Source organism: Trichechus manatus, unplaced genomic scaffold, assembly GCF_000243295.1.
Source record: "Trichechus manatus latirostris isolate Lorelei unplaced genomic scaffold, TriManLat1.0 scaffold00079, whole genome shotgun sequence".
Taxonomy (NCBI): Eukaryota; Metazoa; Chordata; class Mammalia; order Sirenia; family Trichechidae; genus Trichechus; species Trichechus manatus.
This window is the reverse complement of record NW_004444015.1, coordinates 624584-640222: the sequence shown is the minus strand read 5'-3', so window position 1 is coordinate 640222 and position 15639 is coordinate 624584. Positions and strand designations below refer to the sequence as shown.

Below are 15639 nucleotides of genomic sequence, written 5' to 3'. Positions count from 1 at the left end.
TCACCCTTTCAACCTTTTTAAAGTGAACGATTCAGTGGCATTTAGTACATTCACAAGGTTGTACAACCATCACTTCTATCTAGTTCCAGAACTTTTCATCACCCCAGAATGAAACCACAGACCATTAAGCAGTCACTTTCTAGACCTTGGCAACCACTAATCTGCTTCCGTCTCTGTGAATTTGCCCATTCTGGACATTTCATAAATATGGAATCAGACAATACATGTGGTCTTTTACAACTGGCTTCTTACGCTCAACATCATGTTTTCAAGGTTCATCCATGATGTAGCGTGTATCAGAACCTCATTTTTCTTTATTACTGAGTACTATTCTAGTGTATGGATGTACCACATTGTTAAAACAGCTCGGGGGCAGTGTCTGACCTCCTCCAACCCCACCAGAGGGAAGGAGAACCAAGATCAACAGCACAAGGCTGACTCCCATGAGGTGGAGGCCAGACAAGCCTCCTCTCTCTGCCATCTTTACTAATTCTGACACCAACCGTCCCTCCCACAGCACTCTCTACTTCTCTGTTGGGTTCAGTAATTCATTACAATGGCCACACAGAGCTCATAGACCATACTCAGGATTATGGCATTTATTAGGGAAGTAACAGTTAAAATTCAGGCTCAGGAACACTCAGGAGACAATTCTTTCATCAGGACAGCCCCTTCCCAACAGTGCTTGCACGCATGCCTCTCCCTGGCCCTCCGTCTGTCCCCGGAGGCACTCAGCTTTCTCTCTCCGTGGGCCAGGAAGCCGACCGCACCATCTTCTGCTGCTGGGTCTCTGTTGCCGGGTCTCTCCTGCCACTGCTTCTCACTGTCTTCAGGGTTACAGCTTGCTCTCTCTCTCTCTCTCTCGATGTCCTGCTTCCAGGAGCTTCTCAGAGCAGGGATCCTGGGTCCGAAGGATGTGCTCTCCGCTCCTGGCTGTTCTTCCTTAGTGGTGGTAGGATCCTCCTCTCTGCTCTGGAATTAACTCTCTTTTAAGGCAAAACGGACCAATCCCCTTGGTGGGCCACAAGTACCCTATCACACAGTCCCACCCAATCACCTGGGTGAGAGTTACAAGACCATGGCTAGAAAGGCCACACAAAAGTAATTAATGGTACCGCACACATGTTGTTTATCCATTCATCCATTGATGGACACTTGCGTTGTTTCCATCTTTTGGCTATTATGAGTAATGCTGCAATGAACATTGGTGTATAAGTATTTGTTGGAGTTCCTGCTTTCAGTTCTTTTGGGTATGTACCTAGGAGTGGAATTGCTGGGTCATATGGTAGTTTTATGTTCAGCTTATTAAGGAACCACCAAAATCATTTTATTAAGGTGAGATAATATAGTACTGTGTAGATAATATGGTTCTATTCCCTCGTCTTCTAACTGGGCCAGTCATTCCTCTGGCAACATCAGGAGGAGAAGTACTGAGAGCTCCCATTTGTGGAGCCACTCTTGCTCTGTGTCAGGCTCTGTGTTAGGCATTCTGTCTCATTTGAACCTCCCACAAACCTATAAGGTAGATTTAGGCCTCCTATTTGAGCAACAAAGTTGCAGAATCTTTCTATTCATGGCAGGGTGATTGGGGGAAAAAACATACAAATAAATATATTGGTCCATTAAATGATGTGCCCAGGGAACCAAACCACACTTTTGGTCTGAGCCAATGTTATGGTTAGTAACTTTCTTAGAACCCAGCGTCTACATTCATTCAGACACAGCCTCAGTCCGCTAAAAAAAGCCATCCACTTTCTAGAGACTTCCCCGAATAATCTCATCTGTAATCATTGCACCCAGACTCACCAGAGGAATCTCAAATTGTCCAGGTTTAGTACGTATGCACACAATCTTTTCCAAAAAGCTCCTAAGACCTTGTGCCCTGGTTTGGAACATCAAGAAACCCAAGAGAGTACATTTCAAATGCATGTATGAAAATGAAATGCGGGATCAGGGTGTTGTTTGTATTCTAATTTGGCATTTCAACCTCAGGTCTCTTATAAATTGGAACAGCCTTGCCTTTCCCCAGCCTGCCACCCACCTTCCACAGCAGTATTAGCCATGCTGAGCAGGCCTACAGGTCAGGAGCACAAACATCAGCAGAGAAATTAGGATGTGTTGAAGTGCTAAGCATTATTCCTTCAGATGGGGAAATGGAGCATGAGGCTGGAAGGGGAGAATTATAATTTACAAACTAAAGATGCCTAATGGTCAACTATGGAAGCTCACGGTTATAAGAAAACATTTTTAACAAAAGATTTTACCTTCTAAATCACTCTTGAAATCAGAGCTACACAATCACATATGCACATTGTTTCAATAAAGAGAGGGTAGTGATTGGACTCTGAACATGTTTGTTCAAAGTTTGTGGGTTCTCTCTCCGTCCCCTGTTGCATTTTGCTTTCTCAGTTGAAACTGGTGAGGGAGCAGGCAGATCTAAATTGTATTCTAAAATGGAATGGCAGGTGAGAGCACAGGTGTGTCGTTAGACAGGCATGAGTTTGAACCTGAGCTCTGCCACTTGCAAGCTGGATGACCTTGGGCGAAAGACCAAAGTGCCTAGACCTTGGGCAAAAGACCAAAGTGGTAACAGTAGCACCAACCTCATTGGGTTGCACTGAGGATTTAATGATTAAGTGAATGAATACAGGAAAAAGCACTTGAGACTATGCTTAGCATATACTAACTGCTCACCATTTCGAGTGATCGTTATTATCTTGTTGTTAGCTGCCAACTCATGGCAACCCCTTGCACAACAGAACAAAATGCTGTCTGATCCTGCACCATCCTCATGATTGGTTGTGGATTGGACCATTGTGATCCATAGGGTTTTCATATGATGGTACTTAATTTTTTGTGCAATCCGTACTTTCCTCCACGGTGCCACGGGGTGAGTTTGAACCACCAGCCTTTAGTTTAGTAGCCAATTGCAAACCACTTATGCTGCCCAGGGACCATAGGATTTTCAACGGTTGATTATCAGAAGTAGATCACCAGGCCTTTCTTTCTTGTTTGTCTTAGTCTGGAAGCTCTTCTGAAACCTGTCCACCATGGGTGACCCTACTGACATTTGAAATGCCAGTGGCATAGCTTCCAGCATCATAGCAACATGCAAGCCTCCACTGACAGACAAGTTGTGGTTGCGCATGAGATGCATTGGCTGAAAATCGGACCCTGGTCTACCACTGAACCCCTGTTGCCCACTACTAACAATAGTAGTGCTCACTCCTCTATAGAAGGGTCCGCTCGTCTATGCCAATAAATTTGGAAGACAGCTACCTGGCCAACCGACTTGAAGAGATCCATATTTGTGCCTATTCCAAGGAAAGGTGCTCCACGGAATGCAGAAATTATCGAACAATATCATTAATGTCACACGCAAATAAAATTTTGCTGAAGATCCTTCAAAAGCTGCTGCAGCAGTACATCGACAGGGAACCGCCAGAAATTCAAGCTGGATTCAGAAGAGAACGTGGAACCAGGGATATCATTGCTGATGTCGGATGGATCCTGGCTGAAAGCAGAGAATACCACAAAGATGTTTACCTGTGTTTTATTGACTATGCAAAGGCATTCGACTGTGTGGATCATAACAAATTATGGATAACATTGCGAAGAATGGGAATTACAGAACACTTAATTGTGCTCATGAGGAACCTGTACACAGATCAAGAGGCAGTTATTGGGACAGAACAAAGGGAAGCTGCATGGTTTAAAGTCAGGGAAGGTGTGTGTCAGGGTTGTATCCTTTCACCATACTTATTCAATCTGTATGTTGAGCAAACAATCCGAGAAGCCGTACTATATGAAGAAGACTGGGCATCAGGATTGGAGGAAGACTCATTAACAACCTGCGTTATGCAGATAACACAGCCTTGCTTGTTGAAAGTGAAGAGGACTTGAAGCACTTACTGAAGATCAAAGACCGCAGCCTTCAGTATGGATTGCATCTCAACATTAAAAAAAAAAAAAAAAATCCTCACCACTGGACCAATAAGCAACATCGTGATAAATGGAGAAAAGACTGAAGTTGTCAAAAATTTCATTTTACTTGGATCCACAATCAACACCCATGGAAGCAGCAATCAAGAAATCAAAAGACGCATTGCATCAGGCAAATCTACTGCAAGAGACCTCTTTAAAGTGTTGAAAAGCAAAGATGTCACCTTGAAGACTAAGGTGCGCCTGACCCAAGCCATGATGTTTTCAATTGCCTCATATGCATGCAAAGGCTGGGTAATGAATAAGGAAGACCGAAGAAGAATTGATGCCTTTGAATTATGGTGTTGGCGAAGAATATTGAATATACCATGGACTGTCAGAACAAACAAATCTGTCTCAGAAAAAGTACAACCAGAATGCTCCTTGGAAGCAAGGATGGTTTGGACGTGTTATCAGGAGGGACCAATCCCTGGAGAAGGACATCATGCTTTGTAAAGTAGAGGGTCAGCGAAAAAAGAGGAATATCCTCAAAGAGACGGATTGATACAGTGGCTGCAACAATGGGCTCAAGCATAACAACAATTTTGAGGATGGTGCATTGTGCGTAGGATGGCGCTGTTGTGCATAGGGTCGCTATGAATCGGAACTGACAGCACCTAACAACATCAACAATAATAACAATCTAAACAGCCTCATGTTCTTTGAGATGCTAGATGCTGAATGCTTTCCCTTTTCTTATAAGGAATGGGCTGTTAAAGAGAGTTGCTGAAAATAGCCAGTATGTGGCAAACTGGAATGCAAAGGTCTGCCTTGTGGTCCTCACGTTTATTAGCTGTGTGCCTGGTTATCAGGAAGTGTCAATGTAGTCATGAAGAGCATGACTTTTGAAACTGAAAAGCCTGCCTGGGCTTGAATCCCACCTCTGTCACATACTTGCTGGGTGACATTGGGCCAGTCAGTCAACTTCTCTAAGTTTCAGGTCTGTCACCAAGAAACTAGGATAAACCCGTTTCCTTAACTCGTAGCAGTATTGTGAGGATCAAATAGTGTAGAAGAAAATGCTTTGAAAGCTATAAGCACTACAAAAATAGATGGTTATTCTTCCTTGTGGCCCGTTTACGTATTAGCTGGAGGCCTCCTCTTTTGGGTGCATAGGTAAATAGGTGACATTTGGCCTTGGCATCTATTAGGCATCTGCTAGGAACTAGATTGAGTATCCTAACTGGCCCCTCAAGGCATCCGTTGGATATGAACAAGCTTTCCTCCCCTCAGAACCCTGGCGAGTTTTAAACCAGAGGTCCAGGGAGAAAGGCTGTGTTGTCAATGGCTCTGGACCAAGTCCTCCAGGAAAATGTCATTACTTGCGTGTCTATCAAAGAGTTTTTCTTCAAAGGATGGGTGTGGGCGGAGAATTGAGTCATGCCTTTTGATTACAGTTCTTACCTTTTCTTTTCTGATCTCTCACTCTGCCCTGTAGAAAGGTTTAAACGATCTGCTGGGACTCTGTATTCGCCTTGGTTCTCTCTCAGGAGCTCCCACTGAGTGGGAAAGAAATAGCCATTGTAGTTGACATGGGACGTTATAACGTTCCGGAACAGTGTTTGAATTGCATGTGGCACTTTGTACTTACCTACCTACTACCCTACCAGTTGCCGTAGAGTCGATTCTGACTCATGGTGGTCTCATGTGTGTCAGAGTAGAACTATGCTCCGTAGTGTTTTCAATGGCTATGATTTTTTGGAAGTAGATCACCAGGACTTTCTTCCAAGGTGCCTCTGAGTGGACTTGAACCTCCAACCTTTCCGTTAGCAGCCAAGCACGTTAACCTTTTGCACCAACCAGGGACTCCTACATTCTCCAGTAAAACCAGTGGCTGTCAATTCCGACTCCTGGCAACCCCACGTGTGTCCAAGTAGAACTGCACTCCACAGAATTTTCAATGACTGTGTTCTTTTGGAAGTAAATCACCAGACCTTTCTTCCAAGGCACCTCTGGGCATACTCAATCCTCCAACCTTCCTGTCAACAGCCTAGTGCTTTAATGATTTGCACCACCTAGGGACTCCGTTTTGTACTTAGCATCTGCATAAACACATGTGCTGCAATGTTCTTCTTTTTTAAGTTGGATATCACCAATATGATTGCGATTTGGGGGCTACATGATGTTAGTTACCCAGTTGACTGCATATGTACTTTTCAGCTGCCACTTTTGGCATCATAGATGTAGAGCCCAACCTTGGCCTTCTACACTCATCACTTATTGAGTTGCCGTTTTCATGCCAGTCACCCGGGCAGGCAGCGGTGCTGTGATGGGTTCACTGGGGTTTGGTAGGGAGCAGCATGGTCCGCTCAGACAGGATTCTTGTCAGTGAGTATGTGTTGTGTTCTCTGCGTGCCCCACCTCAGAGCACGGAGCCTTTGGTTTTTCTCTCAGTCAAATTTTTCTTCTTATGTTTCTTGGGATTAATGGCACCCCGAAGATGAGGGGTTAAACCTGGAATCAATTTTCATTTACAGCTGAGAAGCAGTTATTGATGCTGTGCTTATAGTTCAATAAAAGATCTAAAGATATAGACCTTGTGCCTCTCTTTCAATATAAGCAGCCTAATCAGTCTCAAATGTTTTTTTTTTTTTAACAAAGAAATTGTATTGACAGGTTTATTAAAATCACTGTCTTTAAAGTTTTAAGCCATCTACCATTTGACCTATTCCAAAGGCTTCTAGAATGTGTGGTGGCCAAACTCCAGGGTTCCCTCCAGCACAGATTCATAGAACCAGGTAAACATCTGCTTCGCATTTCATTGAATGACACCATGATGTTGGATTTACAGAGAACTGAGCGTGCCCTGTTAGCCTCGTGTGGCAAGGTGGCCTGCAACATTGGGGTGCAGAATCAGGGCTTGATGCCCATCTGGCCGTGGTGCTCTCACGCCTCAGTCATCTCACACTGGCATTAGAAGAAGCAGGCTTTAGAAGTGGAAAGACCATCAAAGCAATAGATTTTGTTCGAAACTGCCTTGAGGGCATTTTAATATTAATACCATCTTGTTATTGATGTGACTTAGACTGAAACCTTAGATGACTTCATTCTGTCCAGTTAGAAGTTCTGAAAATGGGTACTATGACTGGCAATGTTTCATTAGTGACCAGGTGCAGCTAAAGGAGTCAGATAAAGCATAGAATGGTTTCTTGGTGCTTTAAAGACAGAGCTGAACAATTCAAATTTGCTTTGAGCACAAAGGCATTGTAATGAGTTGTGGCTGGATCTGCGATTGTAAGTATCTCCAATGTACCCAAATTTATTGAACCTGATCTTCTTCAGTTTTCTGCCTAAGGAATGCTCTGGTTACCCTTTGAAAGGTACACTTAATTCAAAGCACATTACTGGAGATGTGTGGACTCTTCAGCCATAGGCATGTAGGTACTAGTAGCAGAGCTGTACCTTAAGCATATTAACGTTTACAGGAAAAAAGTTCTTCTTAGCTCTTCCTCGCCACTTCATCGTGATTTGTTTGTTTTCTTATTTGATCGCATTTTGGGCGTTTGGTTTTGGTTTCTGCGTTTTGTTCTTGTTGGGTGGACACGCTGGCCAGCCTGTGATCGGATAATTGCACATGAAATGAATTCCTTGGTAGCAGAAAATCGGAACATCCTGGCAGCTTTCGGATGGGCTCCATCTACCTGTGATGCACACTGAACTTTCAAAGCATAGTAGCCAAGTGAAAGTAAAGCCTGCTCTTCTGTTTAAAGTTTTTTAATGAAAAAGATGCGAGAAATGTTACTCCTGCTAACAGCTGGCCCTTTTGAAGTTGATCTACTATAGTGAATGCGTTAGTTGTGACAACAGATACCCTTCCCTGTTGTAATCATTCCTATTTGGTAACCTCCCCAAGGTTTCTCTATGTTTCCATTTACTTCGTTATCAGCAGCAAGGCTGGGGAAGGCCTTTTCAGTAATGACGTCAATGCGGCACACTCAGCGCGAGAGGTCAGCCTGTCAGAGCTATAGAAACAGCAAATGGTTTAGGATGAAACCAGGTGCAAAATAACTTTGATAGAGTCTTTTAATGTAAACAGTTTATCTGTCATTGCCTTTCATTGAAATCCCCCGCAAAATAATAGTTTGGGCCGTGAAAGCTGCAGAACGTAGCTGAATAAAACCTGGGCATTGTCATACTCAAACTATTGAGCAATTAGGGAATGAGAGGACATTTTAATTTATTCATTAAAGACAGGAAAGTAAATAGGATAACATATAAGGTTAATAGAATAACATTGGCCTTTATATTCCCAAGATTGTGTTTCCCATTTGGCGGTATTAGCATAGAGACTAGATTAATAAGAAACTGCTTAGGGCTTGTATGATGGGATTTTTAATATGCTCGAGGCGAGCCTGTGACTGTTTAGAAACCTGCATGAGGAATTTTTCCATTGTAATTAGGTCTTCTACTTTTAGTGCCAAATATTTTGACTTGTAATATCGGTATAATAGAATGCCTTAAGCACACTGAGATGCATAGCGGCACAATGCTTTTACAAGCTGTGCTTGCCACAGCTAATGACCGAATCCTGGCTAAGGTCCACTCCAATTTATGAATGATCTATCCATGAGTGTTTCAACTGCGAAGCCAATGACCAGTGTGCTTGCTTAGCACTTTGCTCACAGTGAGCTTAAGTTAGACCCCTGAGAGGGTGTGCTGCTTGTCCCCAGACTGAGATGGAAACAAAAATGAGTATGATCTGTTATTTCAGACTAGGTAGTGCTCCTGTATGATGGGCTGACCACACCCTTTCAGTCTGCACGGAGCATGCGGCACACACGTGGCTGCCAAGTGGGTGATGGTGGGGGTAGAGTGGCTGCCCCTGGGAAGCTGGAATCATGAAGTACAGATTTGAATGGAAGTGCCGGAAGGAAGACGCATCACCATGCTGCCCTTGTCACTGTCCCTGCACTGAGGAAGTGTCTAGACAGTGTTGGTCCTCTCTTCACCCTCCGCTCCCTATTTAGTCCAAACCAAGCCCATTGCTGTCAAGTCGATTCAGACTCATGGCGACCCATATCCTTCAGCATAGAACTGTGCTTCATAGGGTTTTCAGTGGCTGTAATCTTGCAGAAGCAGATTGCCAGGCCTTTCTTCCATAGCACTGCTGATTGGATTTGAACCACCAACCTTTCGGTTAGTAGCTGAGTGCAAACTATTTGTGCCACCTAGAGACCTCTGTTTAGGTCAGGCACATTCTTTCTCTTAGGCCCCTTCATCACCCCATTTTGGGTCCCAATCCATGGTTGGAGCCTGGAGGTTCTGTGTTGGTGTCATTCATAAATTGTTGTTGTTAGCTGCCATGGAGTCAACTCCACCTCCTGGCCACCTTATGTACAATAGAATGAAATGTTGCCCAGTCCTGCATCATCCTCATGATCATCAGCATGTTCGAGTCCATCATTTATGTTATTGAGACAATCCATCTCGCTGAGGGTATCCCTCACCCTGGCTGACCCTCTACTTCACCAAACACGATGCCATCGTCTAGCGATACATCCTTCCTGTTGACGTGTCCAAAGCAAGCGAATCCGACAATGTTCTGTTGCTTTCCATTGGCTAACTTTCCAAATAGATTGCCAGGCCTTTCTTCCCAGTCTGTCTTAGTCTGGAAGCTCTGCTGAAACCTCTCCCAGTGGCATAGCTTTCAACATCACAGGCACACACAAACCATCACAGTATGACAAACTGACAGATGGGTGGTGGTGGCATTAATAAGTAATCTCTGGGAAATGCACCATGCGTATGCCTAAGTTTATTGGAAGTTCCCAAGTCTTGAGTTTAATCAGAGTTCTAGACTATACTTAGAACAATATGAACATCTCCCGTAAAAAGCTGTGTAATAAAACCCTTTGCCAAACTGAAAATGCAAGATTTTGAAATTTATATGCTGGCTTTGAAAATTTTACTGGGGCTTTGGTGTGAGGCCTAAGCACACTTTACTCTGCCCTGCACATGTCCACCATCTGCAGGCTGCAAACCCCAAGGACACTGTCTGAGGTCCTGAAAGGAAAGCAGACTCTGTCTTACTAGTAAGCAACTATATTTATGTTTTCTATTTACTGAGAGCAAAGAGCATAAGCCTTGTTAAGTCTACAAGACAAATGTCCAAATTTGAGAGTGGTTACCATCCAAAATGAACCGTTCAAAATACAAGTGAATAGGCAGATAAAAAAGCAGACCTTTCCAAAGTGTGTTGTTGTTATTGTTGTTAGGTGCCGTCGAGTCAGTTCCGACTCATAGCGACCCTATGTACAACAGAACGAAACACTGTCTGGTCCTGCGCCATCCTCACAATCATTGCTATGTTCTAGCCCATTCTTGCAGCCGATGTGTCAATCCATCTCATTGAAGGTCTTCCTCTTTTTTGCTAACCCTCTACTTTACCAAGCACGATGTCCTTCTCTACAGACTGGTCCCTTCTGATAACATGTTCAAAGTATGTGAGATGTAGTCTCGCCATCCTTGCTTCTAAGGAGCATTCTGGTTGTACTTCTTCCAAGACAGATTTGTTTGTTCTTCTGGCACACCATGGTATATTCAATGTTCTTCGCCAACACCACAATTCAAAGGCATCAATTCTTCTTTGGTCTTCCTTATTCATTGCCCAGTGTGTAGGACCACATAATCCATTTTTCACAGAGTATCTCAGAGGAAAATTTGGAACATTAGACTAAAAAATGTATTTACTTGTTCAGATTTGTTCCTTTCTAATGAAGATGGGCTCAGGTTCCATATTTCGCCCTGAAACAAATATATCCTGTGTGTATGTGTATATGAAATTAAATACTCATGAGTATATGTGTGTGTATTATACACAAGGACATTAAAATATCGGACACTGATGCTTAAAATGACCATGGAGGATCTTTCCTCCAGCTGCTGAATTTGCCAGTAGGGACACTGAGGTACAGAGAAGTCAGTTGTTGTGTAGTATATGGATAAAGATGGGTGTAGCCTCCTGACCCAGAAGATAAACCAAACCAAAGCCACTGCCATCGAGTTGATTCCAACTCATAGCGACCCCATAGGGTCTCCGAGGCTGTAAATCTCTATGGAAGCAGCCTGCCACATCTTCTTCCCGTGGAGGAAGTCCTGGTGATCTACTTCCGATAACTCAGCCATTGAAAACCCTGTGGAGCATAGTTCTACTCTGACACACATGGGGTCACCATGAGTTGGAATCAACTCCATGACAACTGGCAAGGGGACAGAAAGACTTGAACACATTGAGATGCTAATGATAAAGATGTATCAGCAGTATTTGCTCCTGATTAAGTTTTGGAATCCCTACATCATTGAGTTACTATGTGGTAAGAAGACTTCTCAATTTTCTGGTTACACATGGTAGGGAGAGAGCTTCTATCAGCTGCTGACTGTCTCCCACCAAAAGACACTTGCCATTCTGCGAAGTCTCCCCTCTCCCTAGCATCAGGGGCAAGAGGGCTCACATTGGCCGCAGAAAAGAAAATTGAATTTTCAAGTCCCCAAACCTGGGAGAACAGAGTGACTGAGTGCCACTTACATTGGCCCTTCTAATGGGAAGTCAACAGTGAGATGCTCTGTCTGGTACCTCCATATTCTTCCACTTTGAGAGAGAATGGTTAGTGTTGACAAATGATCCTTGTAGGTGAAACATGCTTCTTCACCAAAGACAGTACATTTGTCATTAAATTCCAATAAACCAAAACTCTAGTTATCGAGGAAATTGCCAGTTGACAAATGAATCTTGTTAAAGAGTTTTTTATCAAGCAAAATAGCCCTCCTGAAGGGAGCAAGCCTAAATGGGACGCACGCACTCCCAAATCCCGTTATCATGTCGTCTTTGGGCCAGACACTTGAAAACCCTCTACTGTTGCCATTTTAGTTAAACATACATGCAGAGACAAGTAGGACCTGCTATGAGATGGCTGTTCAACTGGCAGGGTCTTCTGTGGCAGAGTGAGTGACGTTGAGACGTAATTCAAGGGGCAATGAGGAGCCATGAAGGATCCTGAGAAAGATAGTGGCATGATCGAAGTGAAACCTTAGGAAGATTTATCTTGCAGCAGAGCATGGAAGCAGAAAGACTAGGGAGACCAGTGGACCAGTGAGAAGGCAGTGGCAAAAATCCATAGAAGGGGTAATAAGGATCAAGCTAGGCAGTAGTTACAGGGGGAGTGAGGAAGGTACAGAGAGCTACAAGCCTTCTGGCAGAGAGCAAGATGAGAAATTCACTTCGTCAATGCCACTTTGACTCCCTCCTCTTTGGGATGTGGGACAAAGGGCCTCATGTTCAGCTGCAGGATGGATCTAGATGTACATGGGCCTGGAACTCAACTTTTCCTCCAGAGATCCTCCAGCACTCTTTCATACCCAGGGCACAGTGCTCAGGTCTCTCAGACTCCACAGTGGTCTCCGAGTCATTTAGCTAGTCGATATTTATTGAGTGACTATTAGGGGCAAGGTGCAACCAGGCTCCACCTAGAACACATTTCCCTCAATCTCTGCCCGCTAAAATTCTACTCTTGCCCCCATTATGTCTAGACCAATAACCAGTTGTCATGGAGTTGATTCTAACCCATGGTGATCCCATGTGTGTCAGAGGAGAACTGTGCTCCGTAGAATTTTCATTGGGTGATTTTTTTGGAAGTAGATCACCAGGCCTTTCTTCTGAAGTGCCACTGGGTGGACTAGAACCACCAACCTTTCAGTTAGCAGCCAAATAAGTAAGCTGTGTGCACTACCCAGGGACCCACTGTGTCTAGGCCTGTTGCATATCAATGCACAGGACAAAAAGCAATTAAAATGTGGGAAACCCAATGCTCTAAGAGTAGGGAACATGTTTTTGCTTCCTACAGGTTCAAGGTTCAAATACAGGATGTTTTCACATCCCCTTAGAGGCACCCATCCAGAGGGTTAAAAATAGTGGGTGGTGTTTTCCTAAAGGTTGCAGCACCTCGATGTGAAGTCAGGAATTCAGGCAGGCAGCCAGGTGGTGTGAAATGTTGAGTGACGTTTTCTCCTCTTAATCTGCCGTCCTGTCTGTGTGCGCGCGTTGCCAGCTGAAACCCTAGCCTGTAAGGGTACAGTGCCTCTTGCTGTTTTACTCACTCCTGTGAAATCTATTTAAATGCTGTAATTAAGCAATTCATCTTTATATTTGGACAAGTGCTCTCAGTATATGTCTCTTTAATTGATTTAACCAATTCTGTAGCTATTGATTTTAGACCATCTGAATACCCTAATGATGAGTTCCTTGTTTAATAGAAGAGATTCTCTTTGAACTTAGGCAATCAATGCGATTTACCAATAGATGCCGCTAGGTTAGGGTATAGCTGTGTCTCAAAGAACAGCACAAAAAGGCAAAACAAAATAAACAGACAAAAAAGTCCAATGTCATCAATTGTTCTTCTGTCTTGCTCCCATAATGCCTAACATTCAGTTATTTGAAATTATCTGGATGATTGACTTTTCATTTTTGATCAAGAAATGTATTGTGTAGACCTAGCTTGGGTGTACTTGCTAGTAGAATTCCCGGGGAAAATATACAAGCAAGCAGTGTAAAGGCCACACAGAGCAATGCTAATAGAATCACATGCTATGCTTGACTGGCAGCATTATTACTGATTAAAGACAAAAGCAGTACCTGCATCTGTAGCCTTGTGAAATGAGTCCAGTACCTACAATATCCCCAGGCCATCCGAGTGCTCACTGTAAGCGCTTCAACACACAGGAAGGTATGACACTGACTTTGGTTTCTGTGAACTCGGTGGGGAGGGGAGGTGGTGGCAGTGTTGGTGGTGATAATGTTTCAAGTCTGGATATAACTGAGGGTGTGCTTCTTAAAGGCCCAAACAGATTCTGTAAATTTTCTATAAATACAGTCAGTGCACATGTCAATTGGAGTAGAATAGCAGTTTAATGACATATAGTCACCAGGACAGAAAAATCTTACCAAAGAATTTTGCACAAGTTTTATCATTATACAGAGGATGGCTAGCAAGTTTCCAGAGTGCCTCACATGGAGTATTTTCTCCTTACAGAAATGTGTTTTGTATGTTGTGGAGGACGGGACTCACTAGCAGAGCCTTCCTTCCCTTTCTCTTCCTCTTTCCCTTCTTCCTTCCTTCCTTCTCTTCTTTTCCCCTTCCCTTTCTCCCTCCGTCCCTCCTTTCTTTCCTTTCCTTCTTTCTTCCTTTCTTTACTGTTTTTCCTTTTCCTTTCCTTCCCTCCTTTCTCTCATTTGTTAGGTGATAGCTCTACATTCTTAAGCTTCATGTAATTAAGTATGGTCCCCAAGTCACTTCAGCTTCGGTGCAGCGCAAGAATTCTCTACATACCACAAAGACAAGGTTCTTCTTATGTTTAGGAAGACAGATTTAATGAGTGAGCAACTATGAGCATGTCCCTAGCCACATCGTCCCTCCTGAGGAAATAAATTTGCTGCTTAGCGGGATACCACCAACAGTACAATACTGGTAATGAGAGAGGAATCAGCTCAAGCGCACCCCTTGGAATGAGAGAAGTGCCTTTTCCCTGGGCATGTAATTTCTCAGGACGCCCCGCCATGGAGGAGGCTCACCTAGAATAAGAACCCCAGGGCTTCCCCAACCTCAAGATCAAGTATTAGTGAAAAAGGGAGGAGGCCTCCCTGTGGAGTGAGCCATGGAGGAGGGACTGCTAACAGAGGAGTCACCTGGAAGGTAGGGATGAGTCCCAGATTTTGGAGTGTGTGTGTGTGTGTGTGTGTGTGTGTGTGTGTATGTGTGTACGTTGTGAGTGTATGCATGTGCATTTGTGCCCGCCCCCACCCCCACCTCAGTGTCCCAACTTCTCTACCACCAACCCCAAGAGGATTCAGGGAAGAGGCCCTATGTGAAGGTTGAGGAGCCTCTCTCCTGCTGGGTTAGGCCTGTAGGTAGAAGCTAAATACACCAAAGTCTTCTTCAAATAGACCTTTCCAGACAGGAGAATCTCTTCACCACAGAACTACTCCTGACCTGGAGAGAGGAACAGAGTGACTCCTATCACCCTCATGGAATGACTGCAACCCTGTTCATTGCTCAGTAAGCCCATAAACGAAGAATGCATCAATGCCTGTGTGGACAGGAGTCACACCCGAGACACACTGCATTCATCCTGCGGTTTCCAGAGCCCTGTCATGGATATTGGCTATTCACAGCTGTGCTGGAGGTGGACAGGACACAGTGATCATCTTCATTTTTAAAATGGGGAGCTGAGGCACTGAGGAATTAGCCACCTTGCCAGTGTCATAAGGAGAGTAAGCGGTAAAGCTGGGATGAAACCAGTAGCCCTGGAGTTGGTTCCAACTCATGGCGACCCTGTGTGTGTCAGAGTAGAACTGTGCTCCATAGGGTTTACAGTGGCTGATCTTTTAAAAATAGATCACCAGGACTTTCTTGCAAGGAGCCTCTGGGTGGACCTGAACCCCTAACCTTTCAGTTAGCAGCCAAGTGCATTAACCGTTTGCACCACCCAGGGATGCCTAAGCTGGGACTCGAACCCAGGTTTTCAGATTTCTAGCACAACACTCCGGTACAGCCCACTGCCTGTCCTTACACCATAAAAACTATAGAAGTATATCCTTTAAGATTTCAATGACTCTTGCCATCCTTCCTTACTCTAGAGCTTCCTCAATGGCAAGATAAGTCGCAT

The 15639-nt window shown here is 44.1% G+C and overlaps 1 protein-coding gene across 1 annotated transcript in view; it reads left to right on the top strand.

Annotated features, from left to right (window-relative positions):
* The window catches only part of AFF2 (ALF transcription elongation factor 2), a 543144-nt gene that overhangs the window by 425998 nt on the left and 101507 nt on the right, over nucleotides 1-15639 (top strand). The window lies entirely within an intron of this gene.